This window comes from Sorex fumeus, unplaced genomic scaffold (assembly GCF_029834395.1).
Source record: "Sorex fumeus unplaced genomic scaffold, SorFum_2.1 ptg000008l, whole genome shotgun sequence".
Taxonomy (NCBI): Eukaryota; Metazoa; Chordata; class Mammalia; order Eulipotyphla; family Soricidae; genus Sorex; species Sorex fumeus.
Window position 1 is genome coordinate 81,335,620 of NW_026606065.1, and position 16,631 is coordinate 81,352,250.

The window sequence follows — 16,631 nt, forward strand, 5'->3', positions numbered from 1 at the left end:
AAGCCTTCAGGGTCAGGTGAATGAGACCAGTTGTAGTTACTGGATAGAGGCTTTTGGGGCGACCTCTAATCACCCTTGTAGGTGTTACCATATTTGAACCCTATCAAATACGGTACGACAATTCCGGAAGATGGGTATTTAGTGTCTTATGATGTGTCGCGCGGCCGCAAAGCAGCAGCGCGGGTCCGGAAAGCGTCCTGGAGTGTGGCAACGGCTGGGTAGTGGAAATAGTGCAACAAACAGCTTAATAAATTTTTAGACAAGGATTTAACAACCCCTGATCAGGTATAACAATTTTCACACCAAAACAAAAAAAAAGAGAGAGTTTTATTCTTATTGATGTTAAGATTGGAGCTTTGTTATCTAATCAATTTCAACTCTAGAATTCTATCAACAGTTGTGGCTTTTGTCTACACTAAAATAATTTTTTTAATTTAAAAACTAAAGAAATGAAAAATTTTTTATCAACTGCAAGCTTGACACCAGAGTCCAAAGCTGACAATATAATCCTTCTATACCCAACCGTCGATTGAATATGATGTGGTCTATTTCGTTGTGGAATCGTCCACCGACACTATTATCGTCATCGACACTACTTCCACTACCCAGCCATCACCACACTCCAGGACACTTTCTGGACCTGTGCGGCCGCTTTGCGGCCGCGCGACACATCATAAGACACTAAATACCCATCTTCCGGAATTGTAGTACCATATTTGATAGGGTTCAAATATGGTAACACCTACAAGGGTGATTAGAGGTGGAACGAACAGGGTGAGAAACTGTCTGAGTTCATCATGTCGACCAAGACTATTCACTGTAACTCACAGTTCCAGAAGGCAGAATCTAAACGATGGACATGGGAGTCTCCCGGTGGATGATTTCACAACGAAATTGACCACATCATATTCAATCGACGATTTTGCCTGACTGATGTCGCTGTTGTCCTAAAATTTCGAACGGGATCGGACCACCGTCTCCTTCGTGCAAAATTCTACTTCACAGAGCGGGGAGAAAGGGCTGCAAAGTTCAAAAAGAGAACTCCCATAATGACCACCAACTGGGAACTCTTTGGTACTATTGCGGCAACATGGGAAGATGCCATTGTTGACAACATTGACGAGGAATACGATCGACTGGTTCAGCACCTCCATGAATGTGTGAGGAACGCCAAGAGAGAGATAGCCACAAAAAATCGCCTATCTTTGAAAACTCTTGAGCTAATTCGCCAGCGTGGTTTGGCGCATGCCTCAGGCAACCGCAAGCTAACGTCCGAGCTCGCAAAGCAGTGCAGAGATGCGATCAAGGAAGACCTCAAAGAGAGAAGAGCAGAAGTACTGGTAGATGTGGCAGAAGCCGGGGAAAGTATTCGTAATGCCCGCCTGTCCTTTGCCAACTATAAGACCAAGATGACTGCCCTCCAACGTCCTGATGGATCCATCACATCCTCCAGAATGGCAATGGAGAAGATTATCCATGACTTCTACTCAAATCTCTTTGATAGCCATGTCCACTTGCCAACATACCAAATTCCACAGGATGGATATGTCGTTCCCAACGTTCTCCCTTCCGAAATCCGACACGCCATTTCGTCAATAAAGAAACAAACAGCACCCGGCCCAGACAAGGTCAGACCTGAACACCTGAAGAACCTGCCGTCAGTACTCATCAATACACTGGCTCGGCGATTCACTCGCTACCTGTCTGAATGCAAGGCTCCGTCCCAATGGAAAACCAGCAGGACCGTACTACTGTTCAAGAAGGGAGACATCCATGACATTGGCAACTATCGCCCAATCTGCCTTTTGTCTGTCATCTACAAGTTGTTCACTCGAGTCATCCTAAATAGGATTGGCAGAACACTAGATGAAGGACAACCATGTGAGCAAGCCGGGTTCCGCAAAGGATTCAGCACCATCGACCATATCCACACGATAACCAAGCTCATTGAGGTTTCTCAGGAGTTAAAGATGCCGCTCTGTTTAATGTTCATTGATTTAAAGAAGGCCTTTGATTCTGTTGAGACGGAAACGGTCATTGAAGCCCTAGCCAATCAGGGCATTCAAGCCCAATACATCAGGATCCTCCGTGAGCTGTATTGCAGATTCACTACCAGGATCTCACCATTCTACAAAGAAGTGATCGTTGATGTCAAGTGAGGGGTGCGGCAGGGTGATACCATTTCACCGAAACTCTTCAGTGCCACCCTTGAGAACATCATGCGACGACTGGAATGGGAAGGAATGGGAGTGAAGATAGATGGTCGGCAACTACACCACCTCCGCTTTGCTGATGACATTGTTTTAATAACACCAAACATCAGCCAAGCGGCACAAATGCTGGCCGACTTTGACTGTGAGTGTGGAAAGGTAGGACTACAGCTGAATCTTACGAAGGCAATGTTTATGAGAAACAGCCTTGTTCCTGACGCCCCATTCGCTCTCAATGGAACGACCATCTCCGAATGCAACAGCTATGTGTACCTAGGTCCAGAGGTCAACATGACAAATGACCTGGCACCCAAGCTGCGCAGGAGGAAGAGAGCGGCTTGGAACGCCTTCAAGAACGTCGAAGAAATAGCTAAGAGGACGAAGAACCTCCGGCTCCGGGCACATCTCTTTGATTCCACTGTTCTTCCTGCATTAACATATGCCTCAGAGACCTGGGCCCTACTCAAACAAGATGAGAACGCTATTCAGGTCTCCCAAAGAAGAATAGAAAGAGCTATGCTTGGAATATCACATTTCACTCAAATGAGAGAAAGAATCCGGAGTTCTGACATCCTTCGATGATCAAGAATCAGGGACGCTGTCTCATTTGCCAAGGTGTCGAAAATCAGATGGGCTGGTCACGTAATGAGATTTAAAGACGACCGCCAGACTAGAGCTGTTACCGACTGGATTCCACGGGATGTCAAAAGACCGCATGGCCGCCCACCTACCAGATGGTCAGACTTCTTCGTCAAGATCATGAATGATCCGTTTGAGGCCCTTCATGTTCCTGGAGCGAACAGATGCCATTGGGCTACACTAGCACGCGACAGGGACAAATGGAGACGTTACTGGTGCCCGCTCGAGCAAATCGACGACTAACGGGAAGTTAAGTGATTAAGTGATAAGTTTGTTGCTAGTTCAGCCTTTTGTATTGTTCTTGGTTGTTGAGTTTAGTTGGCTGCTGTGTTACTTTCCCCTAAAATTTGATGTGCTCCTACTGGAATTTCAGTAGTGAGGAATTTTATGGCCCTATCCTTGGCTGCACAGTCCAGAGACTTCAGGATCTGTGGTCTGGGCCAGTGAGTTGATATGCGGCTGGGTCGGGGGATGGTGGTGGATGTGGCTGCTGGGGCTTCCAAAAGTATGGGCATTGGGGAGGCTGCCCACTCCGATTCTGAGAAGACCCCAGAGTTCTCAGCAGGGCACTGGGGTACCTTAAACTGTTTACAGTTTGGTCTCCGCAGAGTATTAGTGAAGCAGTGGAGTGATGCCATTGGCATGGCTGCAGTGGTCTGGTGTGGGTTTGGCCACCAGGGCTTCGGCAGGGTCAGGACTCTGCCCACTCACATCCTGAGGGTGCCCCAGAGTTTGCAGTCTTGGGGACTAGTGTCTTCATGAATTTTAGTTGCTTCATGCATATACTGGGAGATTTAGTCAGGAATCGGGCTGGTGGGTCATCAGCATGGTGGCATTGTGGGAGGTGACCTGGCTTTTAGATTTTTTTGATGACTTTTCTCATTATTGAATAATGGTTGTATCTCTTTAAAGAAACATTTTGAAATGTGCTCTTTCTTTTTTCTTTCTTTCTTTCTTGAAACCATAGAATTTCCCTTGATTAATTTTCTTTTATGGACTATTGATTTTTTTCTTTTTTCTTTTGATTTGTGGACCACACTTGGAAGTTCTCAGGGGTTATTCCTGGCTCTGCACTCAGGAATTACCCCTGATGATGCTTGGGGACCATATGCAGTGCCAGGGATCAAACCCAGGTGGCCACATGCAGGCAAATGCCCTACCTGCTGTATTATAACTCCATTTCCTGGACCCATTGACAATTGACTTCCTTGATTTTCATCATAAAGTGTTTTTCTTTCATTTTGCGGAGATCTCTAAGTGGTGCCTAGGAAGTCTGGTGCTGGCCCTTCCCTGCAATTCTTGAGTTCTTGGCTGAGTGGGGGTTGGTTGTGTGTATGAGGACTCGAGGATGAAATGCTGCTCTGTACCTCCAGGGATATACCCCATGATGTTCAGGTGCTGGGAATCAAACCTTTACTTATGTGTAAGCCCTAAACTCACTCTCTGACCATTGTGTCATGCAATCTCAATGTGAAGCCATTTCATATTGGTATGAAAACATTCCTCACCTTTTGTTGCTAATCTCAAGACCTTTTAAAAACACACGTCATATAAATATTCTAACTTTGTAGTTAGGGTTTCTAAACTTCAATATTCTTTTATCTACCTATCTAGTTTCTTCTCATTCCCATTGCCAGTTAGCTTCTGCTGTTGCAGCTCATGTCTAAACCGTAATGCTTTATACAATGTGTGCTAGGCCATCTAATCTAATACTATTACAGTATTATCATTAAATTACTAATGCTTGTATCATACACACACTTGCTATTTTTTGCATTCTTCTGTTCTCATGTTTTTTCTTGTCCTCTCATTATAGATTAGCGGTATTTTTCTAATACCTAGGACATATTGCACCTTAGCACTGTCTTCCATTGTTTATCGATTTGCTCGAGTGGGCACCAGTAAACTCTCCATTGTGAGACTTCTTGTTACTGTTTTTGGTATATCAAATACAACACAGGGAGCTTACCAGGCTGTGCCGTGCGGGCAGGATACTCTTGTAGCTTACCGGGCTCTCCGAGAGGGACAGAGGAATTGAACCCGGGTTGACCGCATGCAAGGCAAGCGCCCTACCCGCTGTGCTATAAGGGTAAGAAAAATATTCTTTTAAACTGATGAGTGTGTACCAGAATGGATATTAGAAAGATGTTTTCTACGCAGAAAATTGCAACTGTACATTCCACATGATCCAGTTATCCTACTTCTGGGTGTTGACTCAAAGAATACAGAAAAACTGATGGAGCAGTTGTATGCACCCTCAGGTTTATTGCAGAGTTGTTTGCAATAGCCAAGAGCTGAAAAAAACCCAAGTGCCTAACAACAGATAAATAGATTTAAAAAGAAAAGATGTGATATAAGCACACCATGGACTAGTACTTAACTACATGAAAAAGATGAAATTCTGCTATTTGGAACATCATGGACAGAGCTAGAGAGTTATGATCATTGAAAACGCTCAGAAAACATCCAGCCTCATATGATTCTACTCATTAGGGATAGAGAAACCAAACAAATGAACCAAATAAAACAAACAGAAGACCCATGTAGATAGATTACAAAGCCAAAAAAGTGGTTACCAAAGTAATGAGTGATTGGGGTAAAGTCATCAGTTAATGGTGAAAGATAGAATTAGACTTTTGGTATGTAGTAAGTGTCGATTTATACTGTTGCACCTCTGAAACGTCTTTGATGTAATAATGTCAGGGTAGTTCAGTAAAAGATTATTCCAATTATATATACTCCCTGGCTATGTGTTTTCTTTCATTAGTCAGAGGAAATTAGATCTAGATAATGCTTGCTTGCTTCTCAATATAATGGGCAATTCGTTTTCAATTTGCTTAAACTCTAATTTTGTATTCATCATTAACGCTACTTAATTATAAGGTCCAGAGAATTACTTGCCCTCATCTCTGAAAATCAGTTATTTTCTAGTTTTGTGCTCATTTAAGGGGAACGTACAGATTTATGTTCATCTCTGTATACATTTTTTCTTTCTTAATTGAACCAGTGTACAAATAGTTTCAGCCCAACTCCATTCTTCTGTCCTGGTTGAGTCTCCTAGGGGGTATGGATTGGGGCCATATAGCTGACCTAGAAACCCTGGAGACAGTGAAATGGCTCAGATATTTGCTTACCCCAGAAAGAGGTACTATGACAACTCCTACACCCTACTTTTGTTCCAGTTATGTTCAGTTAGAAATATTTGTTACTAGAAATGCTGAGAGATGACAGAAATGGCCTAAAAGACATGAGCAGAGGGTTTTCAGGAGAAACTCCATTTCCTTGCTTCCTTCTTCCTGTGTGGACCAGCTATTTGTGACAATAATGTGTGTGACAAAGAGAATGATGGGTAGAGAGAAGACATCTAAGATACTGTCATTTGTGAGGCTGCCACATCATTTGCCTCTGGAATGAAAATAACCCCCAGTGAGTAGGTTGTTAGATGAGTGTTTAAGAAATAGAATTCAATTTATGATTTATTCTAACCTAACTCTTACTTGTCTGAGAATTCCTTCCACATACGTTCAGGTTTGACTTTTGATTTTTTTCAGTATAATTATTGCTGGATTTCAGTAAAAATTTTTTTCATATTAATGGCATTTAGTTGCTTTTATTAAAAATCTATAAAATCTATAAAATAGAGAAAATCTATAAAATCTATAAAATAGAAAATCTATAAAATAGAGAAATACTGTACAGATACTGTGGATATGTCTTAGTTTGATGTCTTTTATTTTTTTTTTAAAAAACTATCATTTTTGGAGGGGACATATCCTGGTTCTGCACTCAAGAATCATTCCTGGATGGTTCAGGGGATCATATGGGATGCTGAGGATTGAACCCAGTTTAGCAGTTGTGCAAAAGAAGCTACTTACCTGCTATACTATTTTTCTGCTATACTATTTTGCTATACTATTTTCCCTAAAACGCTACTCTTGTGTGGTCATTTTGCTACAAGTTTATAATAGGCTCCATTCCCCAAACTGTATTTTATCAGAGAAGTACTAATAATTAGAGTTAATAGTAATGCAAAAAATAAAAATGCATTTTATGTGTACTTTTCTAAAATGAAAGTTAAGTAATTTTTTAAAAATTTCTTTTTTAAGTTGTGTATTTAGAAGAAAGCTTGTATTTGTTTGACTTAAAATCTTTAAAATTGGTTAAGATGAAACCATGTTTTGTGTTATTTTATTAAGTGGTACAATATGCCCAGAGGTACAATAACTTTAAATACATGTTTTTTAAATACATATGGAAAATAATAGGTTTCTTTGGCATTTCTTTTTATTTGTGGTATTAGAAATATATATGTATATACATTAAAATAACAATATTGAGTGGAGTATTACCTTATCCTAAGATCAGAACATACATAAAGCTACTGTAATCAATATGATATTCACACAGAAATTGACAAACGTATCCATGTAAATAAATGTGTACCTGTGTATGAGAAGGATGTATTTCACAGATTGTTATTCGTCGATTGCCTCGAGCAGGCCCCAGTAACGTCTCCTTCATCCTAGCCCTGAGATTATATTCAAGGCTCTTTAGGAGAATGAGACCCATCATTGTTACTGGTATTTGGCATATTGGGTACACCATGGGGAGTTTGCCAGACTCTGCCGTGTGGGCAGGCTACATTTGGTAGCCTGCCAGTTTGTCAAAGTAGGAATGAGATTGTACAAAGGTAAGATCAAAATGGATTAAAGACCTCAACATCAGACCAGAAACCATAAGGTACATTGAAGACAAAGTTGGCAAAACCCTTCATGACATTGAGGCTAATGGTATTTTCAAAGATGACACGCCACTGGCTGAGCAAGTGAAAACAGAGATAGATAAATGGGACTATCTTAAACTAAGAAGCTTCTGTACCTCCAAAGAAACAGTGACCAAAATACAAAGACAGTCTACAGAATGGGAAAGAATATTCGCCGAATACACATCTGACAAGGGGTTGATATCAAGGATATACAAAATACTGGTTAAACTCCACAAGAAGAAAACATCCAACCCCATCCAAAAATGGGGCAATGAAATGAACAGAAACTTTCTCAAAGAAGAAATCCGAATGGCAAAAAAGCACATGAGAAAATGCTCTACATCATTAATCATCAGGGAGATGCAGATCAAAACCACAATGAGATACCATCTCACACCTCAGAGACTGGCCCACATTCAAAAGAACAAAAGCAACCGTTGCTGGCGCGGATGTGGCGAGAAAGGGACACTCCTTCACTGTTGGTGGGAATGCCGACTGGTTCAGCCCTTTTGGAAAACAGTATGGACGTTCCTCAAAAAATTAGAAATTGAGCTCCCATTTGACCCAGCGATACCACTCCTGGGAATATATCCCATAGAGGCAAAAATGTGTAGCCGAAGTGACATCTGCACTTGTTTGTTCATTGCAGCACTCTTTACAGTAGCCAGAAACTGGAAGAGACCTGAGTGCCCAAGAACAGATGACTGGTTAAAGAAACTTTGATACATCTACACAATGGAGTACTATGTAGCTCTTAGAAAAGATGAAGTCATGAACTTTACATACAAGTGGTACAATATGGAAAGTATCATGCTAAGCGAAATGAGTCAGAAAGAGAGGGATAGACATAGAAAGATTGCATTCATCTGGGGGATATAAAATAACAAAATATGAGATTAATACCCAAGAATAGCTGAGATCAACACCAGGAGGATTACTCCATAGTTTAGAGGCCAGCCGGGTATTCTAGGGTTTGGAGGATCCTCCCAGGAGGGGAGATGCAGGTTGAAAGTAGACTGGACTGAACATGTTCGCCACTCAATGCCTCTTTTCCTGATCACAACACCCAAAAGGAGAGAGAGAACAAAAGGGAATGCCCTGCCACAGTGGCAGGGGGAGATGGGGGGATGAGGGGGATGGGGGGGAGGGATATTATCCTGGTGGTGGAAAATGGGCACTGGTGGAGGGATGGGTATTTGATCGTGGTATGACCGAGATCCAAGCACAAAAATTTGTAAATCTACAACTGTACCTCATGGTGTTTCACTAATAATAATAAAAATAAAATAAAATAAAAAATTCATGAGGTCAAATTTCAGAGAAGACTGTTAAATATGAATATAAAATGAATAAAATATAAGGTCATAGGCAAAAAAAAAATAAGATGTTGCGCAGCTGCGTTTGCAGCCGCGCGGTTCCGGGAGCTGGTTTTTTATAGTCTCTGATGTATTTCACTTAAGTGTAATAGATAATTAGGCTTATAACATTTGTTAAATAACATGATTGTCAGAATAAAGGCAGAATTAGACCTTATCCTGTGTAAACTCAAAAAAGACAGCCGTGGCAGTGGCTCTATCTCTCCCACTGCCTGTGTTCGGTAGTCTCACACTGTTTCCCCCACCCCAGGAGGTCAATGGCGATGGGCAGGCAAAGGAAGAAAACGAGGGCCAGGCTGGTTGGTCTTAGTTGCAGTTTATTCCAATCCTCTCTCCATCCACTCCTGTCTCTATCCTCTGCCTCTCCCTCCCCCGTGCTACTTCATTCTCCTTGATCCCCCTTCATCCTCCTTCTGACTCTGAAATCTGGATGCTGATCCCAATTCCCTTTCTCCTCTTGCTCTGGAGTCTGGATTCTGATCCCCCAGCCCACTCTTACAGTACAGTTAAATCCCAAAGCATGAGGGGTTGGGGTAACAATTACACATAGGTGTGGTCACAATCAATAGGGGTAGAATTCTTTCCCTTGGGGAAAGCCGCTTCTAGGACAGATTCTCATTATCAGATTGACCCACCCTAGAGTGGAATCCCCTGGGTGTGTTTCTCCTCTCCTTGTCCAACAAACATATAAGCATACATAATATAAATCATTTTGTATGGATAAAGTAAGAAATACCTTAAACTTATAGAATTGCTCTCCTAGGGCCATCTTGATCTCAGACTATAGTGCTCAGGCCGGATAGTCTTTTCTATCCCTAGCAGGGTCCTAGTCTCTCCTATCCCTAGCAGGGTCCTAGTCTCACTGTCACTTTTGGATCATGACAGCATTTGTCTATGTTCAAGCTCTTAACTTATAGTTAAGAATCGTGGCACTTGGGCCTGGCCCATTTCAATGCCAGCGTAGCTCACCGCTTGCCCTGGGTCCATTCAGTCCCACGTTGGGACCCTGCTTTTGGGGTGCTAGGAACTAAGTGCAACTGAGGCTTAAGTCGAGAAAGCAGATGCCTGGGAGTGAATAATATTCAAAGCCAATTAAATCCTAAGTTACAAAGCATAATATTAATGGTCTTCCTATATCTATACAAAAAGGACATTGCTTTAAAGTAAACTATTCAAAAGACATAAGGAGAGGAGAAAGGCAATATTAGCTTATAATACAATTTCAGTGTCCTAGAAGGATCTGACCTTACAAATTAACAGATTCTGATTAGGGGGGAAAGCTGATTAACTTGTTGGGGAAGAGAGCATAGAGAAGAGGTTATAGATAAACGAAGGAATGGGAGTGACTTGGGAGCACTGTGATGGTGTAACCTGATAAACCTAAGCTCCTTGTGGAGAAAGGGAGAAAGGACAAAGCAATGTTATCCTACATTATCCTATGTCAATGTAAAAATATATATATATATATATATATATATATTCTGATTGCAGAAATTAAAGGAATTAAAAAAATTTACAAAGTCATATAGATACTGGAACGATATGAAAGCATTTCTATTTTTTTCTTTTCTTTCTGTCTGTCTTCTTTTTTTGAAAAATTAGTACTGTAGCACTGTCCTCCTGTTGTTCATTGATTTGCTCGAGCGGGCACCAGTAAGGTCTTCATTGCGAGACTTGTTTTTACTGTTTTGGGCATATCGAATATGCCATGGACAGCTTGCCAGCCTCTGCCATGCAGGCGGGATACTCTCAGTAGCTTGCTGGGCTCTCCGAGAGGGGTGGAGGAACCGAACTCGGGTGGGCCTTGTGCAAGGCAAATGCTCTACCTGTGTACTGTCGCTCCAGTCCTTTGAAAAATTATATTTTTAAAATTGAATCACAGTGAGATAGACAGTTACAAAGTTGTTCATGATTGGGTCTAATGTTTCAACCCTTCACCACTTTATATTTTCTATCACCAATGTCCCCAGTTTCTCTCCTACCTCCATCCCCCCCACACCCACACCTCTATGCTCTATGGCAGACATTTTTCTTCTCTCTCCTCCCTTCCTCTCCCTCTTCTCTCCCTCTCCCTCCCTCCCCCCCTCCTTTGGGTATTATAGTTTGCAGTACAGATACTGAAGGTTATCGGGTATATCTCTTTACTTACTTCCAACACTCAGTTCCTGTCCAAAGTGATCATTTCCAATTATTATGGTTATACTGATCCCTTCTCTATCCTAACTGCCCTCCGCCACCCCCCCTCGCTACACCCCCCCTCACCACACACATACTTGTGGCAAGCTTCCACCATTGACCAGTCTTCCTAGCCCCTATTATAGAAGCATTTCTTAATAGTAAACCAAGGTGCTCTGAATTTTGGGATGACATTTTCACTACCAAATACTTCTTCCCATTTCAAAGGTATTTAAAAGTTCAACATACAAATGACACATTCAGAAAAATTTTCTCAGTCTTTTTCTGACCATGGCCCCCTTCCAACTCTGTTTCCTTCTTGTTCTTTTTCCTGCCCCATCCTACTGGTTGAACCCGGATCTCATGCTGTGGCTCCTCATTTATATGATTTTTCACCCATGCCCTTCTTGGAATATCCTGGGGCTCCAAAGGAACCAGGTGACCCCCAGTTGGGAAATGCTGCTCTAAAGAGTCTTTTTAAAAATTATTTATTTTATTAAAGAACTTTGATTTACAAAGTTAAAAAACCTTTTGATATTAATTAGATTTTGCAGTTAAGCAGAACCAAGGCTTCATAGACATGGATAATAAAAAATCTAGCAAACCAATAGGAAAATGGTCAAAGTGAATGAGAAACAGAGCTCATAAGGACCAAAGTGTATAAAAATATGCTTAGTATTGTTAAAATCAAGAAAATTCAGCTAATATAGTGACATTATTGCATAGATAAGGCCGAATCCTATAAAGATTATTAATACCTATTTCTGGCAGAGCTATGCAAATGCAGAAATTCCACTTATTGCTGGTAGAAATATGAATTTTTAAATGCGTTTGGGAAGTAATCTGCCATCTATCAAAATTAAGAATTTATGATCTTCTTGGAACAGAAGAACACATTAGAGGAAACTTAGGAAAGCAAAATAAAGTGTGGACATTAGTTACTAAGGCTTTCTAGCTCACAGAACTAAAACTCATCAGTATTTATACATATGGACATTGATGGTCTTTATGGCATGTTTTATAGTATAAAAATCTTGCAGTAAAGCACATACCCCTCACAGGAGGATGACTGAATAAAATGTGGAGTATTTCATTAAAGAGGATGAATTAGCGCTGTACCATTGACTTGCAGGGATTTTGTAATGTTGAGAGAAAAGTGAAAATTAAAAATTCCACACACTTTTTATAAAATGTTGACAGTTCTCCTTAAACGTGTGACTATGTATGCTTATCTGTTTCAGGTTACCTCTATTTGGAGAAAATTTGGGAGGGATACAGCTTGTTATTGATACAATAACATGTCTAAGTCACACATTTGTTTGCATTGGTTGTGTGTAAACCCATAAAGGTGGACTGACTTGAAACCAAGCTTTAATTTTGTTTGCATTATATTTATATGGCAATTCATTATTGTATACTTTGTGAAATAACCTTGAACCCTGATTGGGTAAGACTCTTTTCAGTCAGTTTTTCCTATTCCCATGCAGCCTTCCTGGTAAATGGCATTGGAATGCCTTTTAGGGATCTGAATGAAGGAAAACTGGAAATATTTTACTTATGTTTAGGTACATATTTATGAGGTGTACCATCACTTTTGTGAATCAGTTATTACTGTTTCACATAGGTAGGAGTAAGTATAAGAAATGCCTCACCTGGGTTTTGATGTTACAGTGTAGGATTAGAAGTGTCAAATTCCCAGTGTGATCATACATATTCTCTGTGAGTTATTGGAAAAGCAACGCTTTACATGCATAGGACCAATAGTTTGCAAGAAAATCTTCTAGATTTTGTCTCATTATAGAAGGACTGCATTCATTTGTGGAATAGAAATTAACAGAATGGGAGACAAACATCCAAGGGTAGTAGAGATAAGGACCGGGAGGATTGCTCCACGGCTTGGAAGCCAGCCTCACATGCTAGGGGAAAAGGCAGCTCAGACAGAGAAGGGATCACCGAGTAAAGGATGCCTGGAGGGCCCGCTCGGGATGAGAGATGTGTGCTGATAGACCGAACATGATGGCCACTTAATACCTGTATAACTCCCCAAAGGAGAGAGTAAAAGGGAATGCATCTGCCACAGAGGCGGGGGGTGGGGGTGTGTGGTAGGGATACTGGAAACATTGGTGGTGGAGAATGGGCACTGGTGGAGGGATGGGTACTTGATCATTGTATGACTGAAATGTAAGCACGAAAGTTTGTTAGTCTGTAACTGTACCTCATGGTGATTCATAAAAAAAAAAAGAAATTTGTCAGAAATATTTTATGAATTTTACATTAGTTATATGAATTTACATGATTCTATAATTCATGAATTGTGAAGCTGAAAAACTTAGCAGTATATCAGTGAAAAGCTTTCCAGAGGAAAGTATGAATTGGCTTTTCATCCTTTATCTGAAAATGATTACAGAATTGTCATGTAAAATGTGACTTAAGCACATGAAACAAAAAATAAGGCGAAGGCATTTTAGGATACCAGGATACCAGATAGTTAATAAAAATGCTCAATTATCCGATGTGATTCTGTTTTGGCTCTCATGAATTTATATTATGCTGTGATATTTTTCTCATTATGGGTATTCACTTTTATACTCCATGTTTTTTTTTGTAATTTGGTAATTTTTTAAAAGCAGGATCCATGTAGTGTGTATATATTGTATGAAATTTATTTGTCATTCTATCTTTATTTATAATTAGTATTTGCATATGTATATATTTTTTCAAACATGTAAGTTAAGTGAAACCGTGAACAGTATTTTTGGATTAGAGGTGAACTTCAGCACTTTGTGTTTTTAGATTAGTTTACTACACGTGCATATACAGGGTCAGTTATCAAAGTGAAGTATGTGTTAAAGTCCATCTCTAAACATTGCTTGTCCTGGGATTTGTGTTAGAAAATCTGGCTAGATCTTCAGGGTCAGATCTGCGGCTGCTCCAAACAAGGTTTGCAGAGCAGAACTATTACCAGCAGAGGGCACTATCCTGCCCTTCGAGGTGTGTCTGAAACTCCCATCTGTACAGGGTGATTAGGACATTAAACGTGTCACGATGCCAATTTAGAATTGAGTGTGTAAGAGGAGGAAAAATTGCCTCCATTCACTTGTCTATTAGTGACAAGACTTTTGAGAGGAATGGATGGGTCAGAGACTGTTCATAGGCTAGACATGGGCAGGAATAAGCGTGCTAGAGATGGCCTTGGGCATCTGGCTCAGAAGAAAAGGACATGGTATGATGAGAAGAGAGTGGAGAATGTTCTAAGAGTTTGGCATAGGATTAAAGGAAGCACATGAACCTCATAAGAATGAATACTCTTAAGAATAAAGTGCGTTTGATTTCAGGGGGAAGCGCTTCACTCTTCTTTCCTCTGTGGGTTGAGTTCAGTGCTGAAGCTCAGAGAATGGCTGTATAAAAGTCTTGTACCCTGGGTGCCATTCTGTTTTGATCTTTGTTTCCTGTTAGAGGCTTAGAGGGCAGATTGGAATTTCCCTACCACTTATTCATGACCCCAGGTCCACTTCTCTCTGGCAGAAGGAAGTGACCTAATGGGTTAATAGCTGCTGTGAGCAGATACTAGATTTTGTAATGTGGGGTAATAGAAAACGTATCACCTTTAGCTACATTTCATATTCTAAGGAAATAGCTCTTTACAGATGCTCATTCCTGGAAATAGCTAAATGTAAGTGGACTGACACTCCCTTACACTCTCTTTAGACTCTTAACTTTGACTTAGCCCCTCAGTGAAAACTCTCAGTGTTCCCTGAACTTTGAATCTAGGCCTTGGCGCTTTTCTATCACCAGTGTCTCCACAGACCCCCCCTTTCGCGGCAAGTATGTTTCTGCTGCGACCCTGCTCAGTGAATGGTTAATTTTTGTGTCAACTTGTCAGGGCTCCAGAATCTCACAGATATCTAACTAAATGTCACTATGCGTGTTTCTGGGACGATTAGAGCATTTACCATCTGAATCACGGAATGCACAAAGCATATTGCCTTCCTCACCATTTTTTGGGATTTGTCCCTCAGTTGAAGACCTGTATGGAACAAGAGGCTGAGTTAGCTGGACCGCCTTTGTTCTCACAGCCTTCGGTTTGGGGCATCATCTTGTTCTTGTCGTTGGACTGGAATTATACCTGAGACATCCTGGCCTCTGATTTGCTGTCTGAAGATCCTGGGACTTGCCAGACAGGGAATCCTGTGAGCTGTTTCTAGCAAAATCCTTTTTGCCTTACCTGTATGTCCTATTGTTTGTTTTACTGGAGAATTCTGATAATACAGAGACCCTCTCCCTAAAATTGCATCACTCTCTTACAAATGACTTTTAGCCATTTGTAATTGGAACAGTTTCTGACAGGAGATCCTGTTCTTCCTGTCCAGAGCCCAGGTTTCTCCCTTAGATGATGATCACATCTGCAGGGTTTTTTTTTTTTTTGAAGTTGCAACCCATATGCTTTCTAGGGACACATCCACATCTCTCTTGCACAGAGCAGGAAGGGTTCTATTTCAGGGGAAAGCTTTCCATTGCTGATGATTCCTTCCCTAGTTTTTTTTAAATTTTTTAAAACATGGCTGTATATGTGTATATTCCCTCCTACAACTTCAGAGAAGTTTAAGTGAGCAGGAATAACAAACGCATATGTCTATTGTTCAGTTGGGAATCAGAACCCTGGAACCCTTTAGGTATTAGAATTTATTGCTATCAGAATCCTACCTTTAATGCTTTAGGGGTTTTTTTTTTTTTGCCTTTTGGATCACACCGGCGATGCACAGGTGTTATTCCTGGCTCTGCACTCAGGAATTACTCCTGGTGGTGCTCAGGGGACCATATAGGATGCTGGGAATTGAACCTGGGTCGGCTGTGTGCAAGCCAAACATCCTACCTGCTGTACTATCGCTTCAGCCCCTGCCTTAAGTTCTTATGTCTCTTAAATTTCTAGTCATACGTCTGCACTTGTTTGTTCATTGCAGCACTCTTTACAATAGCCAGAAACTGGAAGAAACCTGAATGCCCAAGAACAGATGACTGGTTAAAGAAACTTTGGTACATCTACACAGTGGAGTACTATGTAGCTGTTAGAAAAGATGAAGTCATGAAATTTACATACAAGTGGTACAATATGGAAAGTATCATGCTAAGCGAAATGAATCAGAAAGAGAGGGATAGACATAGAAAGATTGCATTCTTCTGGGGGATATAAAGTAACAAAGTATGAGATTAATACCCAAGAATAGCTGGGATCAGCACCAGGAGGATTACTCCATAACTTACAGGCCAGCCGGGTATCCTAGAGGAAAGGGCAGCTCAGATAGAGAAGGGAGCACCAAATAAAGGATGTTTGGAGGATCCTCCCAGGAGGGGAGATGTATGTCGAAGGTAGACTATGGACTGAACATGTTTGCCACTCAATGCCTCTTTTGCAGACCACAACACCCAAAAGGAGAGAGAGAACACAGGGGATTGCCCTGCCACAGA

The 16,631-nt window shown here is 41.0% G+C and overlaps 1 protein-coding gene across 2 annotated transcripts in view; it reads left to right on the plus strand.

The window, feature by feature from the left end:
- LOC130017871 (phospholipid-transporting ATPase IB-like) overlaps positions 1-16,631 on the plus strand; it is a 688,232-nt gene that overhangs the window by 129,213 nt on the left and 542,388 nt on the right. The window lies entirely within an intron of this gene.